Genomic DNA, 21388 nt, shown 5'->3' on the forward strand with positions numbered 1-21388 from the left:
ACGGAGGAGGCCCCGAGGTAAACGAGGCGGCATTCGGATCAGAATGAGTACGCAACCTTACCTCTGCCAAGCATCCTTTTTACCAACGTCCAGTCCCTGGAGAACAAGATGGATGAACTTCGAGCGAGGATTAAATTCCAACGAGACACGAGGAACTGTTGCGTCCTCTGTCTGACCCGACATGGTTTACATTTAGTCATTTAGCAGACGCTTTTATCCAAAGCGACTTACAATTATTCAAACACCGACGGACGCAGCCATCAGGAGAAATGAGGGGTTAAGTGTCTTGCTCAAGGACACTACAGCATGCTAGCAGGAGGAGCCTGGGATCGAACCAGCAACCTTTGGATTACTAGACGACCAGCTCTACCGCCTGAGCTACCGTCCCCCCCCGTCCCCCCCAGTGGTTGAACCCACTGGTGCCAGATGAAGCCATCTGTCCAGCCGAGTCGTTCTCCGTGTTCCGTGGCAACAGAGCGGGGGAGTCGGGGAAATCCAAAGGTGGAGGCGTCTGCCTAATAGTAAACAACCGATGGTGTAACCCCAACAACACCAAGTTTCTCTCCCCCTGCTCGTCGAACCTGGAACAGCTGACCATCCTATGCCATCCATTTTATCTCCCCCCGGGAATTTTGCACGGTGATCATCACAGCCGTTTATATCCCATCACAAGCGGACACCGACACAGCACTGTCGGTCCTGTACGACGTGTTGTGCGGATTTCAAAACAAACATCCCGACGCGGCTGTGGTGGTGACTGGGGACTGGTGACTGGAGACTGGTGACAGGGCCAACCTTAAAAAAGTTCTGCCTAATTTCCACCAACACATCACGTGTACCACCAGGGGAGATAGAACTTTGGATCACTGTTACACACCGTACAAGAACGGATTCAAGAGGTCCACCATCGTTCCTGTCCCGAAGATCGCCTCTCCTGCCTGCCTGAATGACTACCGTCCAGTGGCCCTCACCTCGGTGGTCATGAAGTGTTTAGAGAGGCTGATCAAGAATTATATCTGCGCCTCCCTCCCCCGCACCTTGGACCCGTTTCAGTTTGCGTACCGGCAGAACAGATCCACGGATGACGCGGTCTCCCAGGTACTACACACCACGCTCACGCACCTGGATGGCCAGAAGGGGGCCTATGTGAGAATGCTGTTCATCGATTATAGTTCAGCTTTCAACACCATAGTCCCCACCAGACTGGCTGTCAAGCTGAAGGAGCTCGGACTGAATGCTCCACTGTGTGCCTGGATCCTGGACTTCCTCACAGACCGCCCCCAGATGGTCAGGGTGGGGAAGCACATGTCAAGCTCCCTCACCATGAATACAGGATCCCCCCGGGGTTGCGTCCTCAGGCCCGACTGTACTTCCTGTACACACATGACTGTGTGGCCAGGTCCAGCTCAAACACCATCATCAAGTTTGCTGACGACACCGTTGTCGTTGGCCTAATCACCGACTGCGACGAGAAGGCCTACCGCGAGGAGGTGGCTGACCTGTCACTCTGGTGCCAGGACAACCCCCTCCACCTGAACATCAGCAAAACTAAGGAGCTGATTTCGGACTTTAGGCGAGAATCACAATCGAGGACACACATGTCCTTGGTGATTAATGGGATTTCTGTTGACAGGGTGAGCAGCTTCTAGTACCTGGGAGTCTACATCACAGAGGACTTAACATGGACTTTACAAATAGACACTCTGGTGAGAAAGGTGAGGCAGCGTCTTTACCACCTCAGGCAGCTGAGGGAATTCCGGGTCTCGGTGAGGATCCTCAAGTCCTTCTACTGTGGAGCGGTGGAGAGCATCCTGACAGGCAACATCACTGCCTGGTTTGGGAGCTGTGCTGCTCAGGACAGGCAGGCCCTGCAGAGGGTGGTGCGTTCATCTGAACGTACCACTGGAACTACCCTCCCCTCCCTGCAGGGCTTATACACCAGGAGGTGTAGTAGCAGAGCCTTCAGGATCATGAAGGATCCTCATCACGATAACAACGGACTGTTCCAGCTGCTGCGGTCAGGAAAGCGCCTCCGCAGTCACACAGCGAGAACAGAGAGACTGAGATGGAGTTTTTTCCCGCAAGCCATTAGAACTGTCAATGCTGACCTCACCAGGGGTCCTCACTGAGCCACACACATGGGCTCCACTACCGTCTATACTGTATGTAGCATACTGTACCGCATACTGTGTCACTGTTCTGGGTTGTTTGTGATGCAGTATTGCTGCGCCGTACTGTTGTATACTGTGCTGTATTATCCCAAACACTACCTCACTTTATTCACATGCCACTTTAATGCACATCTGTAAATACATAATTGCCTATTCCATATACATAAGCATATTCCCTCTATCTATTCCATTTATTTAATTTTATTTTATTGTATTTTATTTTATTCTATATATTTTTATTATATTCTACAAGTATTCAATTTACTGTATTACGTTTTAGGAGTCAGTTAGTTGGTCTATTAGAAAGACATTTTTCCTAGGACATATTGTGTGTTATCACCCTGTGCGTTGCATTACATTTCACTACATATATGTATGAAAGTATGTATATGTACTGTATGTGAATAATAAACCTCTTGAATCTTGAATCTTGAATCTTGAGAAGGCGGGTGTATTGATTGCAGCTGAACCCTTTATCACATTCAAATCTCACCCCAAATTGTCTTAGGTTGAAGTTGGGAATCAGTCAGACGAAGCATGGAATTGGTGTGGGATCGCATGTGTGATGCTTTTGGAGAGAGAAATTGTAGAGATCCAAGATCATGTGACCCATTATGGAGTTAACGTCAGGTGACACAGGATGCAAGTGCAATCATTAAGCAACACGGTCATTGATTGTGCAGTTTGTGTGCGCAAACAGCCGTGGAACTAACATGATCCTCAATGTTCCTTATTGCCCTCAACTCACTGGACTACATTTTTGAGAAATAACTGCTACAATTACAAAAATAAGCTAAGAAATTAAAATACACTTGTGGTACATACATTAAACATATCAAATCAAGGAGTGCCATGTGCCAATTCCATTATATTGATAGATTGGAAATGGTAACATGGTTAGAATTTTATTACAATGAGGTCAGATGTGTGTATAGCGAACCAAATGGGTGTCATTAGCAAACACTTTTGTCCAAAGCCACTGACAATCCCTATATTTTGCTGGTAGTTGTCATACTAATTGTATGTCACATTTTCAGATGGCTGAACTTTCTATAGGAATAAGTACTATGAGTTGAGCTGGGAGATTTAAGTAGAGTACTACAGTAGTCTGGCCATAAAAGGGTTACAGTAGTCTGAGCAGGAGATGACAAGTGCCTGGCCCTGGAATTGTGCTGCTTCCTATAAGGTATGGGGGTATTCAGTGGATGTGGTAGAGGGAAAACTGCAAGAGTGAGCCGTGACAGCAATGTGGGCAGAGCAAGACAGTTTGTTATCCAAAATCCCCCCAAGGTGAGGGAGTCAGCAGTGTGGGAGGGTAATATAGTTGTGTTCTCAATGGCAACGAAGAGGTCTGTGTGAGGGCAGTCTTTCTCAGGGAGAAAAAAGGAGCTCTGTCTTGTCAAGAATGAGCTTTAGATGGTGGTCATCCATGTCTTGCTAATGTCTTGAGGAAATGTCGAGATGCACCTCTCAATTTGTGCTTTGGAGGGTTTGGTGTCTTCTGCACAGCAGTGATAGGAGAGATCATACCATCATTGGATTAATTGTACATGGAGAACAGCAGAGGCCCCAGCATGGATCCATGAGGGACACCAGTGCAAGATCTTGACAGGGTTCCTCCCTATGACACTTGATATGAGCCAGTGATTGGCCAAGTATTATGAAAACCAGTATTGCACAGATCTTTCCTGTCATTCCTATGCCAGGGCTCTGAGCATTCTCCATACTGACTGGTCAGGGAATCTTGGGCCATTTGATTCACACAGGGTGGGCTTGGCTCTCTGTGGTGGTATCGGGTAGGTCTGACTCCCTCCTGTGGTGACATAGGTACTGAGCGATCTCCAGTGCTGTGGGGTGCTTCCTGCATGGAGTTCTCCTGCATCTCACCAGGTGTTACCAATTGGTCCTAGCTTTGTGTATTTTCAGCCCATTTGTGTAATTACAGCGCTTCCCGCAGTGGCAATTTACTTCCAATACCTCCCCAGCTTGTTTGGGTGAGCAGTCTCTGTGTCCGTAAGTCATTCCTAGCTATTACCATTGTGCCCATCCTGTTGGGTCTCTAATCCCTCCCACCTCTCGGGAGACTTTAAGGCTATTGTGTATTGTTTCTTCCCATAGCTTGGTTGGTGCCCTCTTGCGAGTGCTGTGTATAAGGTTGATGGCCTCATACAGCCCCACCAGTCTTTCCTGGAGGTCATCTGTCTTTCCAAAGTCCCCAAATTTCCTAGATTCAGACAGGATAGGATCAAGCAGGTCTAGTGTGAGTGAAGCAGAGTGGAGGAGAGTGCTGAGAGAAGAGTAGAAGAGGCTGGGTCCTCTGTGTGTCCCCTTAGGAAGTGATCAGGTGTAATTTATGCCTGAATCCCTCTCCATGCATAATGGAGCCATTGGAGAGGGGGGAAATTGCATGTTCCGTTGCTCTAAATAAAGCAAATAAAAACATTGTGCTTTTATTTTAGATGTATATTATTTTAGTCAATTTCCTTATCGAACAAAATAACCACCGTGCGTAACAAGGGTCACTCTCGTAGTCACTCCCTTACAGCATTCGAGTCATCAAGCATGAGAGTCGTCAGAGCCAAGAGGAAGAGGAGTTTCCACCCACCCCACACACCAAGAACCACCTGTGCACCTTCTTCACCCACCCAAACCCCATCCAGGGCACCCTCCTCTCTAGTCACTGCCACCAACCCCCCTCCCCTTGGAGTTCACTGACCAGCTTCACTTCCCCTGCCCCACTCGTACTTTCTTTCCTCTAAGCCCCCCCCTCTCCACGACGCCATCAGAATCATCCAGTCTCCCCAGCCTGATAAAAGCACAGCACGTCCAGTTATTTGTCTGGGTCCAGGCTGCAAGGCTAATGGCACTCATGACTCTTCCCAGAACAAGCTGGAGCCCTGTGTGAAGGTAGCTTCCTCTATACCTGTCTTAATAAGTAATAGAAAAAAAACGGTGAATCTGCTAAGATACAGGAAGCACCCAACCCATTCAGCAAATTTAACTAATTTAGCATCGTTTCCTTGTCAGCCACAGCCTGCCCCCAAAAAATTGGGCAGTTGATGCTTTTAACACACTAAATCTAGCTATATTAAACGTTAGGTCTTTGGTAGGAAAAACATTTTTAATTAATGATTTTATTACAATGCTTAACATTGATTTTATATTTTTACCTGAAACTTGGTTAGACCAAGATTACCAGTGCAGCTGTTCTTATCGAGTCAACCCCTCCCAACTACAGTTTTATGAATGAAGCTAGAGTGCAGAAGAAACGAGGTGGAGTTGCCATTCTGTTTAATGATTCCCTCAAAGGAAAGCAGATCTCAAATGTTGCTTATTTTTAATATATGGCTCTTCAGTTGAATTCCTCCTCTCAAGTTATGTACCAAAATATTTCACAGTCCACCTAAATACTGTGCAACCTTTTTGATGACCTTTGCTGAACTGCTGTCTATGATCTTTATTGACTTTGACTGTAGTTATTGTGGGTTATTTTAAAATCCATGTTGACAACCCCCAGGACAAAGGAACCCAAGAAGTGTGTTGTGTTCTTGATAATTATGGACTGACTCAGCATGTGAGGGTGCCCACACACAACAAGGGCCACACTCTCGACTTAATCATCTCCAAGGGCCTGAACAATTCTAAGGTGGTGGTGACTGGTGTTGCTCTCTCTGGTCATTCCTGGGTTTCCTTTGAGAGAATTATCTCTGTGCACACAAATGTTCAAACAGAGGTCATCACAAAACGATATTTCACTGAAAACATCAGTGAAGTTTTTATTCAGGCTTTCTCTTCCACACCTGCCCTCTCTTGGGTCTCAGTCAATGAGGTTGTAGATCATTTAAATTCTGAAATTACAAATGTTATTGACGCCATTGCACTCCATGGAGAAGCGCCAAACTGGTAAGAATAGAAAAAAGAGTGTCGAAAAGCTGAACGCAGGTGGCAAAAAACAACTATTCACGTTCATTATGACATCTATAAAGAGAGAACTTATTGTTTCAAACTGAGAAATGCAAGGCGCTCCTTCTTCTCTGACATCAGTGGCAAAAACTAACAAACCCTCCTGTGTCAGTAGCCTCTTAACTTGAATTCACCAAGGCCTGCAATGAATTTGCCTCCTGCCTTACCTGCAAAATTCAGAAAATTAGACATGCAGTCAGTACCGGCATATCAGGTACAGGATATGTGCCGTCCCTGTATCCAGTAAAAATCAATTAAAATACAGTGACACAATTTGATCCAATCAACCACAAAAACTTGGAGGACATTATCCAGAATCTGAAATCCTCCTCCTGTTGCCTTGATATTCTGCAAACAGGCTTTTTCAAAGATGATTGAAATTGCATGGTCTCAGACCTTCGACAAATTGTCACCAGGTCTCTTCTCTCAGGTTTCTTCCCACAGGCCCTGAAAATAGCTGTTATCAGGCCGCTCTTAAAAAAGAACCATCTAGACACCCCACTAATGAACAATTATAGGTCTATTTCAAACCTCCCGTTTTTAATAAAAATCATTGAAAAAGCTGATTTTCAACAGCTGAAAAATTTGTTGGCACTACTCAGTTGTTTTGATGTCTTCCAGTCAGGATTTTGACCACACCACAGCAGAGATGCTCTTGTTTAGGTCTTCAATGACATCCATCAAAACACAGATGGTGGCAGAATTTCAGTATTAGTATTACTAGATCTCAGTGCTATATTTGACACGCTGGACCACAACATATTATTAGACCGCCTGGAGAACTGGGTAGGACTTTCTGGCACAGTACTGGTTTAAATCCTGCTTAAAGAAAAGGGAATACTTTGTGTCTATAGGTAATAACACATCTGAGTGGACAAAAATTATATGCAGAGTTCCCAATGGCTCCATTCTGGGGCCTCCTCTGTTTAACATCTACATGCTCCCACTGGCTCTGATTACGGAAAACAACAAAATATGTAACCATAATAACGCAAATGACACACAAATTTTCATAACCATATCACCAGGAGACTATGGTCCAATACAATCACCGAGCAAGTGCATTGAACAAAATCAACCATTGGATGTGCCAGAATTTTCTACAATTAAACAAAAACAAAACTGAAGTCATTGTTTTTGGAGCCGAGGAAGAACAACTAAAGTCAGCGCTCTGCTTCAATCGGTGATGTTAAAAAGCACAAACCAAGCCAGGAATCTTGGTGTAGTTATGGACTCAGACCTAAATTTCAACAGCCAAATCAAAACTTTTTAAAAAGTCAGCCTACTACCACCTTAAGAACATATCAAGGATTAATGGACTTATGTCTAAGCACAATTTGTAAAAACTTGGCCATGCATTCATCTTCAGTAGACTAAACGACTGTAACGGTGTCTTTACAGCTCTCCCTATTAAACAGATCAGACAGCTGCAGTTGATTCAGGACGCTGCTGCTCGAGTCCTCACTAAGACCAAGAAAGTTAATCATATCGCTCCAGTTCTCAGATCTTTACACTGGCTTCCTGTCCGTCAAAGAATTGATTTCAAAATACTTCTGTTGGTTTATAAAGCACAGAAAATACATTTCTAATCTTCTGATACGTTCTGAACCATCCAGAGCTCCCAGGTCGCCTGGGGACAGGTCTGCTTTCTATCCTCAGAGTCAAAACTAAAGATGGAGAAGCAGCGTTCAGTTTTTATGCACCACATATCTGTAACAAACTCTGAGAAAACTGCAGGTCTGCTACAACTCTCAGTTCTTATAAATCAAGGCTAAAGCCGTTTATGTTTTCCGTTGCCTTTTACTAAACCAAATATTAATTTCTTGCATTGCATTGTCACTTTTACTTGATTTTATGTGTTCTATTTCTTATCTTTATAATGTGTTCTTCTTTATACAATGTTTTTCTTTTGCACTACGCATTCTGTGTATTCTATTTTTTAAGTTTATGCATTCTATGTCCTTTAATAATGTGTTTCTTGGCACTTTGTCTAAATGCTTTTTATGTTTTATGTAAAGCGCTTTGAATTGCCTTGTTTGTTGAAATGTGCTATACAAATAAACTTGCCTTGCCTTGCCTTGCCTAAAGCAGTACACTCAAAAAAACACGAGAGCAAAAGACGATAGAACCACCGTCAGCAGAATACTCAATAAGAACTCAATAAGAACTCTGTCTACTTCTTTATGTCCGTCCACTTTTCTTTAAGTTGTCGAAAAAACAGAAAAAGAAACTGGGCAAAACCACAATGGCGGTGGTGAAAGAAGCACAAATTGACAACTAGAGGAGTTGGTAGTGGCTTTCCTTTACATGAAGATGAAAAAAAATAAAGAACAGAAAGAGAAGGAGATGGTATGTCCGTCCTCTAAATCAGAGCAAGGAGGGGGATGGAGAGTTTGCTCTGAATACTCGACAAATGTGGATGTTGGACGCAGAGGTCTACTGCTCATTCTCCTGGAATTATGTTGAACTGAGTGTTTACTTTACCTCATCGTTGATGCAGTCAATCAAATATTTTCACTGTATGCTTGTTTTGTCTGTCATCCTTACAGCTTTATTTTCATATCAAAAGACGTGTATGTTTAGGGAGATATGAGGGAAAAAATGCACATGATCACCTCTTTGAATGATGTTTTACATGTTTTACATAGGACAGCAGCCTTTTGTGTGTTACGCAGCTTTTAAAACACATTTGAATGAGTCTCTCTGAGTTTATATTAAGAGACTTTTCCAACAATGCCAGATCACATTCCGTGTTCACTCAACCTGGTGTGGAGATAGGGACAATCCCCAGGGGGCTCGACAGAGCATTGTGGTTTGTTTTATGGCAAAGTAAGACTGTACCTGTGACCTGAGTTTGACTGTTAAACAGTTGCATGAGAGAAACACCCGGGTATATGATTGAGGGGCATCGTCCTGTAAATGATAAGCTGACCAATGGTTCACAACTGTTTTAATCGTTATCTCTCTGTTTTTTTTTCTATCTCGTAAAAGGATAATTTGTGTGAACATTCAATGTATGCTTTCCCAGAACCTATGTTTTCAGCTGTTACTGAAGGCTCAGCTGTTACTGAAGGCAGCAGCAAATCACATGGCTAGTCTCAGAATGGGATGAACTTTCTCCGTATATAGGCTGGGTTTTTCTTTCTGTAGAACTAAACTGATCAGAACACTGCTTCGACTGTATCTTTCTCTTTATTCTGCAGAATAAATATCTTTAATACTCTCAGTTTTGTTTTCCTGTAGCGGGCAGATTAACCTCACCGACCGCGCAGGAAAAATTCTCCAACAGTTAATACTCCTGTCGGTGCCCCTGACCAAGGCACTGGCAAAAGAGTTGTAGTTGGTCCCCAGATGCTGCACTGCGGCTGCCCACTGCAGCTGCCCACTGCTCCTAGGTTTAGGATGGCTCAAATGCAGAAGACACATTTCCACCAGAGGGATAAATATAATAGTAATATAAATATATAATATATGAAATAATATAGTATTATAAATAAATAAATAAATATGCCGTGTAGCCTTTTTTCTAGATGACACATCTTTTTAGGTCAGTTATCACCAAGTACAGTGGTATGGGACGAAGGCAAGCCAGTGGAGGCAGTGTGGTACTCAATGATAGGCAATGTTCTGCTGGAAAACCTTGGGTCCTGGCATTCATGTGGATGTTACTTTGACACATGTTACTTGGATGTTACAGTGTTGCAGCCCTTCATGGCAACGGTATGTCCTGATGGCAGTGGCCTCTTCAGCAGGATAATGCGCCCTGCCACACTGCAAAGATTGTTCAGGAATGGTTTTGAGGAACAGGACAAAGATGTTCAAGGTGTTGACTTGGCCTCCAAATTCCTCAAATCTTAATCCGATGGAGCATCTGTGGGATGTGCTGGAACAACAAGCCGATCCATGGGGGCCCCACCTCACAACTTACAGGACTTACAGGATCTGCTGCTAACATCTTGGTGCCAGATACTGCAGGACAGGACAGCTTCAGAGGTCTTGTCCAGTCCATGGCTCGAAGGGTCAGAGCTGTTTTGGTGACACGAGAGGGACCTACACAATAATAGGCAGGTGGTTTTAATCTTGTGGCTGATTGGTGTAAATCTGCAATCAACACAATACAGTAGGCCAACATTTCTCACCATTGGCGACTTTTAACTGCAGTCTGTATGCGTGAACTTTGCCTCTATTAAAGAGGCACATATAAAAAAACAGAACAGAGCAATTCACATAAATAAACATTGGAAAATGGGATATCATTCACTCACAGTATGATTCATAAAAATAAATTCAATATATTAATCTGTTAATTGTAAGAAAAGCTGCTGAGAACCTGAAAAAAAAGTTTAATTGACTGTTGAATTTGGTGAAGTTAGATTCAGATAAACAGGGTTCAACAGTACTTAATCCAAACATTTTCAGGCAATTGGATTTAACTTTATTTATTCCCATGATGAAATTGACCTGCTGCAGCAGCCGAGGTAAAGGCGGGCAGGGTGCAACTGATGAGAAAAAAAGGCAACTTGATTCAGTAATGATTAGATAGCAAATCACCAAGGAGATCCTAAGAGTCATTTGGAGTGCTCTTCTGAAATGGTCACAAACTCTTGGAAGAATATCAGTATGGGTTGATACGATCTTAAGTTTTAAGTCTCTTCTCCTATACAGTGGGCTAGAATTCCAAGATGTGTGATCCCCTGTGATCACCCATCCTTGCTAAATCCTATAGCTTGTGCACCACTGAGATGGAAGAAAAGTCTTTAAATGTGTGAGGTTATCTTTTGAAAGTCTTTGGGTGTAGCCATTACCTGAACCAGGGCCAGTGAGAGCCAGACCAGTATAAAGCAACGGTGGACACTTTTCTAGATTAACAAAGTCAATGCTCTCCTGTGTTTTTTTTGCATCACGGATGCACTGAGACAGCTGATTTCACTCATTCGTTGCGTGCCTCTGTTTTGTACTAACCCTAAAGGTTGACTGAAAATACCTGGATGGAGTTGTGATTGTGAACCTGGAAGTTGTATTTCTACAAAGAAAACCTTCAGATGCTTTTGAGACAATAATATAACAGCACACTATGCCACATCACACTACATAATCTGTGCTGCAATATGTGACACAGTATGTATTGATGAATAGAATTATAAATGATACTGTATGCAGTAAGTAATAATATGAGTACAATAGAGTCATTGTCATTAATAGAGCTTACATTTTTGGCCTGTCATTTGTGTAGTGTGCGCTGCGCCTGTCTTCCTATGCGGTTCACAACAGCCCCCACGGTCCCCCCTCCCCCACCCACCTCCATATATTCTACCACCCATCACCATGACAACTGGGCAACCAGATGGTGAAACACAACCCATCAAATCAAATTAGAAGGATGGGGTCGGATTAGATTACATTTGAATAGATGTGATTACATTATGGCTCGATTAGGTTTATGACGTTATTAGCCTTTGGATGGGTAGGACAGTGTGTGATTTGTGTGTGTGTGCGTGCGTACGTACGTGCATGTGTGTGTGCGTGCGTGCGTGCATGTGTGCGTGCGTGCGTGCATGTGTGCGTGCGTGCGTGCATGTGTGCGTGCGTGCGTGCGTGCGTACGTGCATGCTTGCGTGTGTGCGTGCATGCATACATGCGTGCGTACGTGCGTGCTTGCGTGCGTACGTGCGTGTGTGCGTGCGTGTGTGCATGCATCCATACATGCGTGCGTACGTGCGTGCTTGCGTGCGTACGTGCGTGTGTGCGTGCGTGCGTGCGTGCGTACGTGCATGCTTGCGTGTGTGCGTGCATGCATACATGCGTGCGTACGTGCGTGCTTGCGTGCGTACGTGCATGCTTGCGTGTGTGCATGCATCCATACATGCGTGCGTACGTGCGTGCTTGCGTGCGTGTGTGAGAGAGAGACGGTGGACGTAGACGGGGGAGGGGCTGTCTCCTCTGTTGAAAGAAGTTTCAGTTGTACAACATGGCAGCGGAAATCTCTGCGATGCTGTCGTGCTGGTAGCCCGGGACTCAAGGCCTGTTGTGAGTGTTTTCAAGCTTACAGTAGCTGTCTTGCTGGCATTAGGTACAATAAGGATAACAATTTAAGATAAGATAAGGATAAAGATTAAGATACAGTGACATAAGATAGGATATGGATGAAGGGATGAAGATGCTGCACTCCTGTGTTCGTGCTCTGGTTGTGCTTTGCCTATATCTTCCAGGGTTGGAACTCAAAATCAGTACATCCAAGATACACTACAGTAGGCCAAGGGTTTGCGGGATGGGTGTGGTGTTAGCTATGTGGGTAGGGAAGTGGCCTGCAATCTTGCCGTTACGCTCTTGGTTCACGACTGTCCTGCAATATTAATACCTCATACTAGCTTAGAACACATTCTCACCCACACAAACTTACTCCAAACAACACACGACCATACCAGGGTCTGCGGGGCAGGGGGGGTGCGAGTGACTCGGGTACGACATGCTTGGATGGCTTGCATCCCCCACACAATTTCAACTTCATACACAAACAGCAACACATTGAGCACTGGGGTTTCCGAGGTGGTGGGGTGCTGGCGGGTTGGTGTGGGAGTGTGGTTGGTGGAGCCCGGCCGGGTGCTTTCCGGCGCCCCTTGGTGGCTGCTCATCATCTCGGCGTGCCCTTGCTTCCGCTGCGAACTGTGACGTGTATGACTTGATGGCCTAAACTTTGGCTGAAGAGAGACCGGCCATCATCGACACCGAGTTCAGCTTCATGCCTAAAGAGGGGGTGTGCTGGCTTGGGTATGATAAACTTTTTTCCAGCTTGACAGTGAAGCCTAGCCTTTTAGGGTGGAAAAGGGTTAAGGCCACCTGACTGACTTCTCTCTGTAGAGCAGCCAGTCAACAGTTGTTCACTCCCATCCCTTGCTGGCGTAGGGGCCCTATCGTGACCGCAGATATTTTCTGTTACAAGGGTGGATGGAGATGGAGTCAAATAGGCATCCTTCAGATGTAGTTTCACAAACCAATTGTTCGGTCCAATAAATCTCACCAATTGACATGTGGTCAACATCTGAAATTTCATTTTCATCAGATGCTAGAGGTCTTTTATCGCCACACGAAGAATCTGTCGTGTCCGTGGCCCCCTCGCACCGCCCCTTTTGCTAGCAGGAAGTTTATATCTACCGAGGAATTGGATGACGTAGGCCTTGGTCACAGTCCTGAGGACCCATGGGTTTGTCATGCATTGCAGCAGCACAGGCCTGATGCGAACTAGGTTGGGCACCCGCCCGCTCATTCTGCGGACCCATGGGTGCACACGGTTTGAGACTAGCCGGTGTGCCGGTGTGCCGCTCGTCTCCTGACAGTAACCAGGGGAAGTTAGGCGCAGGCTGGGCACCCCGCGACATCCTAAAGTAGAGTCGCCTCGGCGTGCTGCCTTCCCAGGCAGTTCGCGCAGGATCTGTCGCGGTCTCCCTTCACCCTGTGGTGTCCTCTGTGTGGGTACACCTTCCGGAACGGCATGTTCGTTCCCGAACCAAAAAGAGAAGAAATTGTGAAAAAGCACTACATTACCTCACCAAACGGTACTCAAGCTGGTGACTCACATCCACCTATGGGAGTTAGGAACCAGAAAGGTGAACAGTAGAATGCTGTGAATTTAGAGAATCTCGACTTACTTCTCACAATGACCATCAGAGGGTTCAACTTTTTAAGACAGTGAGTGAGGAAGCGTCCCCGTTACGTAGGTTATGCGGTGGACTTTCTTGTTTAATTCTATAAGAAAAACGAATGAAACGTTTTTATTGTAAAACTACAATAAAAAAGAAATACTGTTTTTATTTGATTTGTTTGGAAAAAAAGATTGCTCTGATCTGATCTGCAGATCGTGCCCTCCGTTGCGGAGTGTGATGCTCAGCATAATGGTATGGTCCACTTTAGGGGTGTCTGAAATCTTATTACAAGATTCTTCCAGTTATGGATGTGGGAAATATATTGTAGTGTTTACGATTACAGGTAAGAAGGGTATACAAATGTTTCAGCCCCCCCAGACCTGTTGTTTTTAGCTCCTTTGGGGGTAGTCCAAGCCTTAATTAAGGGGACCCCCCAATCCCTCCCACAATTCAGACCATGCGCATAGAATTAAAAGAGGAAGTGAGGAAGGCGAGCTGCGGTTATAAACCTCCCCCATAAGGTCAGGACAGGAGCGCAGTGTCGTCACTTCCTTTTCCATTCAGTGTCAACGTCGAGTCTTCTTGGATGACATGATCCGTCGATCAGTCCCACTACAGTCCCTGCGACAGGGAACCCACTCGTGATTACACACCTGGAAGTCATGCGAGCACACTGTGATAACCTGTTTACAGCACGGTGTCCCATGCGAGGTGTATGTTACTAGGTGTTCTTTCCATAAGGGCCATTAACATTGACATTCACCCATTCGCAAAATAGCATTTCAGTCACGAAACTGTGTACTGCATACACATGTGTATGCATACTTTTCACACACTACGCATGCAAAAGACATACATGCACTAATGTGACATGGCAAGCAAAACAGTGAGGCTGCGGCTACTCTTCCGGGGGAACGACAAACTTTTGACCATATTTGTACTGTTTTGTATGAACGGCAAGATCTTGTGTCCAACTTGTCTCTATAAAATGGTGTGTCCCCCCACCTTCCTTTCTGGAATAGATTTTTTTGTGGGCCTTGGCTGATGTCTCTGGGTGTCACTCTATTTTTACCTCTTTGTCCATGGTGTCTAACGCCGCCGGTCCCATGAAATCTAATAAAGGCTGTGTTCGGGACGGGGGTCTGTCCCCAGTGATCAAATTGGAATGGAGGGTGGGGGGGTTTTGGAGTGCTAATATCTCCACCTATTGATTGTGGAGAAACAGCCAGCATGAACAAATGGCGCTATTAGCGGAACAAGGGCCTCCCACACGGCACAATAACAGACAGCACATCAATTCAGCCGGTCAATCAGCCCTGACAACACCCTTCTTCTCTCTCTCTCTCTCTCTCTCTCTCTCTCCCTATTTCCTGTTTCTCTCTCCTTGCCGCTCTCCTTCTTCGGGAGAAGGGAAGAGTGGGATCAGATGGCTTCTTTTAAAATTTGAAGGTATCCTGGTCAGTTTCAGAGGTTGTCGTAAAATGTCGTCGTAAAATCACCGAAGGAACTGTTGAGGGAATCCACATATATCTATATATACAGTATATACTGTATAAAGGTACAGGTACATAAAGATACAGTATATAGGAGGCGCCAATATAATATTCTGTCCATTATTTGATACTTATCGGTTTGTTTTCACAGTTTCATGGTCTGGGGGGTCTTTATTGAGTTCGTTAAGGGTGATTCACAGCGAATACGACAAACAACAAGAACAAAACGGAAGTCCCTCTATTGCTATGGAGAGTTGGATTCCGCATGCAAAAAGGTACGACGCGCTCAGGTGCAGAATTTCTGTGTCCGACTGAGGCTCCGGGATGAGTAAAAAAAAATTTGATTGAAGTGACAAGTTTCGGTCCGACAGTAGTACGGGAAGTGACTGGGATGAAAACGAAATAAATAAGTGACAGACTGACACACGTGGACTATTAACGTTAACCTTGGAGGTCACCCTATTCACTTTCAATAAATACATTTTCATGAGGGAATTGTGTGTATTTTTTTTTTTGTACTTTGCGAACACTATAAAACTCTCATTCATGGAAAATGGTAAATGCCTAGCTGTGCAAACTAGTCACTGTTGTACTGGAAAAAATGCTCCAATGTTCCCTGACATACTGTATGAAACACAAAACCCCGAAGCGGTTCATCCCACGGCGGCTAGGGGGAGGATCTGACTGTCGGATGCGGATACGCATTCGGCGCGAATCAGGCTTGATGGGTTTTGTATAAACTGACAGAAGTTTTGTCGGAAAAAAAAAGTTTTAAAAGTTTGTAATCAAGCCTACCATTCGTCAATTTGAAAAAAGCAAATGTTTTATTAATATTTATTTTTATGGCTAAACCGGCCTGAAACATGTTTACATGTGTGTCAAGGTGACTAAGAGACAGAATAATGAATACAAATTTCCGTCAGCCCCCCCACTCATTATTTTTCTGCTCCCGCTGTCCGGCACACGGAGGTAGGGGAGTGGCGACCCCCAGCCAAGGCTCCTTCTCGCCAAGAAAATGCTCTGCTTTGACTCGCAACTCGTTAAATCCAACAGGTCAATGGAACAACAAAAAACAAAAACACTTTTCTCCCTCCTATATAATGACAAAAAATATATATTTTTATGAAGTGCAGATATGAGGAATTTGGCATGATGAAAGATAAAACGGAGATTGAATCAAGAAAAATTGTAAATGACAGTTTATGAATGGATGTTGATGTGGACCTAACACATATACAGAAGCACATGGCAAATTTTTATTCAGAATGACATCATTGAACCTTCGGTCCTTTCCGCCTTCCTGTACCCCATCATGCATGGCAATCCCCCCAAATAAATGCTGTTATTTATTTGTTTGTTTGTTCAGTGGCCATGTAATCAATGGTAAATGGCCTTAACGAGAGCATTAACTCAGAGCTTTGCTCAGTTTGGTGCTTTGTTCAGCGTCTTGCTCAAGGACACTTGGACGTGCTGCCTGGAGGAACGGGGGATCGAACCAGGAACCCTCTTATTACTGCACGACCCGCACCTGCATGATAAGCAGGACAATGTACCTCAGTGTACAATGCGCTGTACATTACCCAGTACTCATTGTCTCGGTCCGGGACGCCTCGTCATCGGCCATTCAGTCCAGCGACTCTTCTCTTTTCCGCTGCCACTCGGGTCCTCGGACGTCCAACTTTCATGGCCCTGTGTTCCTCCTCCACCCCTGACGCAGTACAGAGGGCCGGCACCATTGTGAGAGAGGTAGGTGTGTGTGTTTGTGCAGGGGGCGGCATAATAGCTTAATGACTGGCAGAGGACACCATCACACACACACACACACACACGGTCAAACACACGATCATTTACAGGCCCCAACGAGCCGCTAAATGGCTGTGATGGATGGATGTGGGAGGAGACGCCTCATTTTCTCTCCCCTGCGCTATAAAAAAAAAGGGGGGGGGGGGGGCAGCCATTTTCAGCAGCCCACTGGTCAAACAGTCGTCCATCTCAAGCCCTCTGCTGCCCCTAAATCTGTCTCTCCACCTCGCTCTGCCTCGGTCTTCACTTTCTCCCTCTCCCGTGCCCCGTCTTTCCTTTTCTTTGTGTGTGTGTGTGTGTGCGTGTGTATGTGTGTGTGTGTGTGTGTGTATGTATGTGTGTGTGTGTGTGTATATGTGTGTGTGTGTGTGTGTGTGTGTGTGTATGTGTGTGTGTGTGTGTGTGTGTGTGTGTCTGTTTGTATGTGCGTGTGTACATGTGTGTGTGTGTCTGTTTGTATGTGTGTGCGTGTTTGTGTGTGTGTATGTGTATCTGTTTGTATGTGTGTGTGCTTGTGTGTGTGCGTGTGTGTGTGTGTGTGTGGATGTGTGTGTGCTTGTGTGTGTGTGTGTGTGTCTGTTTGTATGTGTGTGTGTGCGTGTGTATGTTTGTGTGTGTGTGTCTGTTTGTATGTGTGTGTGTGTGTGTGTGTGTCTCTTTGTATGTGTGTGTGCTTGTGTGTGTGTGTGTGTGTCTGTTTGTATGTGTGTGTGCTTGTGTGTGTGTGTGTGTGTCTGTGTGTGTGTGTGTGTCTGTTTGTATGTGTGTGCGTGTTTGTGTGTGTGTGTGTGTGTCTGTTTGTATGGTAGGGGGTACGGGGTACGGTACGGGGGATGGTAGCTCAGGCGGTAGAGCTGGTGGTCTAGTGATCTAAAGGTTGCTGGTTGGATCCCAGGCTCCTCCTGCTAGCATGCTGTAGTGTCCTTGAGCAAGACACTTAACCCCTAATTGCTCCTGATGGCTGCGTCCGTCGGTGTTTGAACAATTGTAAGTCGCTTTGGATAAAAGCGTCTGATCAATGACTAAATGTAAATGTTATGTGTGTGTGTGTGTGTGCGTGTGTGCGTGTGTGTGTGTGTGCGCGTGCGTGTGGTTGGGTGCCACCAACGCTGCTGCAGCTCCCTTCTCGTCGCTGACAGGGGGGCACTAATGAGATTGCAGTATTTGGCATATTGGTTCGATCATGGACGCCGGATCGCACCACCGTGCTCGTGTGGTTCTATAAGGAAACAAAGTGAAAATAAAATAACCTTCCGTCAAAAATAAAAACACACTGTTTTGCCACGCCCATCACAGGCGCCCCATCAGCGGCGCGCCGTGGGCACGGCCGGTACCGTGAGAGAGGGAGCTATTGGGGCAAAGAGCCAGCTCTGTTTTACATCGGGAGCAATTCATAAAACATTCGGAGCCGTTGACTGTCACCAACGTTCTATTATCGTAATACCTGAAAGTTAGGGTTGGGGGATAAAAAATCCTGCCGCCCCTGGGTTCCATACTAGGGTGAAAACAGGGTGACAGTGGCTGACAATAATTGTGCTATTGTACTTAAGTATTTTGGGGGAGTATATGTACTTTTACTTTTACTTAGCTACATTTAACAGTATAGTAAACAGTATACTTTACTCTAATACATTTCCCCTGCAACATAAAAAAACAACAACCTGAAATCCAGTTATCACGGGTTTCATGCTAGTCAAGTGTAAACCAGGGGTGCCCAATACGTCGATCGCGATCGACCGGTAGATCGCGAAGGTAGTGCTGGTAGATCGCACGCCATTCAAAAAATAAAAAAATTTAAAAATTATTAAAAATCTGCAAGGAAAAGACAAAACCGTGGTCAACATGATCAATTCAGTTCAGTCTTGCAACTTCTGTCCTCAAAGCTGCAGCGCCATGATTTGGGGAACTTTCAAAACCTTGCATCAAAGCTGGAGACCCAAGGGAAGGCAGGGGAGGGGTGCGAGGAGCGCCCCGACAGTGCGCGCTACACAGAGCAGATTGAAAAGTGTCTGTCAGACTTTGACAAACGGTTTCAAGGTGCTTTACTCAAGCCAATCGCTACATTTATGTGCTTCCCATTTAGGGAAGATATTGAGGTTGATTCACTCGCATCAAAAATTGCAAAACTGTTTCACCTGAACTGGTCTGCAGTGGAGGATGAGATGTTGACACTACAGGCTGACATTCAGCTCAAGTCCAGGGCTCATGGACCGTTTTGGAACTTACTCACAGAGGAAAATTACCCAAACATGAGGAAATGTGCTACCTCCTTGACTGCATTATTTGGCTGTACTTATTTATGTGAGTCAGCCTTTTTCCTCCATGAAGATTATTGAGTCGAAATAGCATTCCACCATGATGGATGATCATTTGGAAGCCTGCTTGAGGCTGGCTACCAGCAGCTACTGTCCGGACTATGCAACCCTGGCCAGCTCCATTCAGTGCAAGTCATCAGAGTAAGGTAGTGACCATAAATGTATTTAATGCTATTGTGCCGTAAGGGTTCATGCAGGGATGCAAGGTACGCCAACATATATTATATTATATATTATATGAAGTATACTCAGTTTATACATATAAATAAATATATTTAGCATTTTTAATGAAGGTAGATCATTTCGACCTGGTCATTTTAAAAGTGGCTCGCAAGCCGAAAAAGAGTGGGCACCCCTGTTGTAAACAAACACACTCGAGCCTGTGTTCAGAGCGGCCAGGTCTGCGGTTTTCCCGCAGAGTTGGGATACCTTTGAAGCGTTGAAGCGGGTTGGGGGGGATGGCTTGATTTGTCATGGAGACCTGGCCAAGTTGAGTTTTGTTTTTGTTGCATTGCTACTGAACAAGCACAGGCATGTCCCAGGGAGCCACAACCAGAGCAGCGTGTTGGAGAGCGACGACCACACAGCAACGGCCTCCTCCGGCGGTGATGCTGCCCCACCTGCACCTGCACAACAGGTGTCTCTCTTATGTCTCTTTTATCAGTCAAAGATGTGTCTTATCGAATGAAGTGCCTTTATGCTGACCGAAAAATATGGAAATAATGGCAAACCAGAATGAAATCAGAGCAAAAAAAAAAAGGCAAAAAGCAAGTCTGGCTTTTTTTTTCTCCACAGCGTTTACTTTTACTTTTGAGGCTTAAGTACATTAAATAGCACGTAATTACTTTTGATACTTATGCACTTTAATTTCAGCTAAGGCTAAGTATTCTGTATATATAGTAGTATAGTATAGTATCGTATTATATAGTATTATATAGTATTATATATTATAGTATACCCCCCCCCCGGGTTCCTGCTCAGCCTTTAAAATGCTCGGAGCGCCCATCCATCACCCCCGAATGCTTGTAAATCCCGCCAATTCTCCTACTTTCCAGTTATAGTGTCTTTTTGGAAACGGCTTTGTTTGGTTCCATTTAGGAACTGGCCTTAAACGGCTGTCTGGGCTCCGGCTCCTCACAGGTGAAAGTCTACCTCACCACAGGGTCATTCTGCCTCCTATCTTGGGGCCGCTACCACAGTCCCACACTTTGATGGAAATTTGGGTGGAAACATACGATTATGGAGTGTAAGGATCTTTCTAAATGATGACGGTCAGTTCAAATAATCACAGTCTTACAATTATGGAGTAGCTCCAGGTGTGAATTCCACAAAAAAAAGAAAGTTCTCAGTCAGTACTGCCTGTTTAGGAACTTTTGATCATTCATTTGGCGATGGAACTGAGTGGCCAAGTCTGAGAGTTCTGTGAGGTTCTAGCAATGTGTCCTTAAAAAGGAACACATTTTGACGATGTGATTTATTATTTCAAGTCCTGCCCAAAAGAAGGTAAACGCTAAATGATAGAGAAGAAGTTTCTGTTGTGCAATTGCCATGCTCCGTCTGTACCATGTCTGTTTATGTTGTCTGTGCTTTCTGGGATCTGCCTCCATTACTGTCTATTAAAAAGATGAAGCTTGGAGCCTCAATCCCTGCTGTTGATTTTTGTTGGCTGCCTCGGTCATGGTTGACAATTGAATTCTCTTATCAACAATGCATGCATGGTTCAACTAATACACAGCTAATTAGTTTGACATCTTGGCAGCTGATTTGTGGTTTGTTGGTTTTGAAACCCTCAGATTGTATATATATATATATATATATATATATATATATATTCTTTTATTGAAATCTACAGCATCTCACCAAACAAACTACAGATTTTGCTTCAGTGTATGCCAGGCTCCTTGTCCTCTACCAGAAGACTGCCTCCTTCTCTACCTGCCTGCCTGTCTGTCTGTCTGTCTGTCTATCTCATCACTCACTCAAGAAACTGATATTGAAAGTAC

The sequence above is a fragment of the Zeus faber genome (assembly GCF_960531495.2).
Source record: "Zeus faber genome assembly, chromosome: 19".
Classification (NCBI taxonomy): domain Eukaryota; kingdom Metazoa; phylum Chordata; class Actinopteri; order Zeiformes; family Zeidae; genus Zeus; species Zeus faber.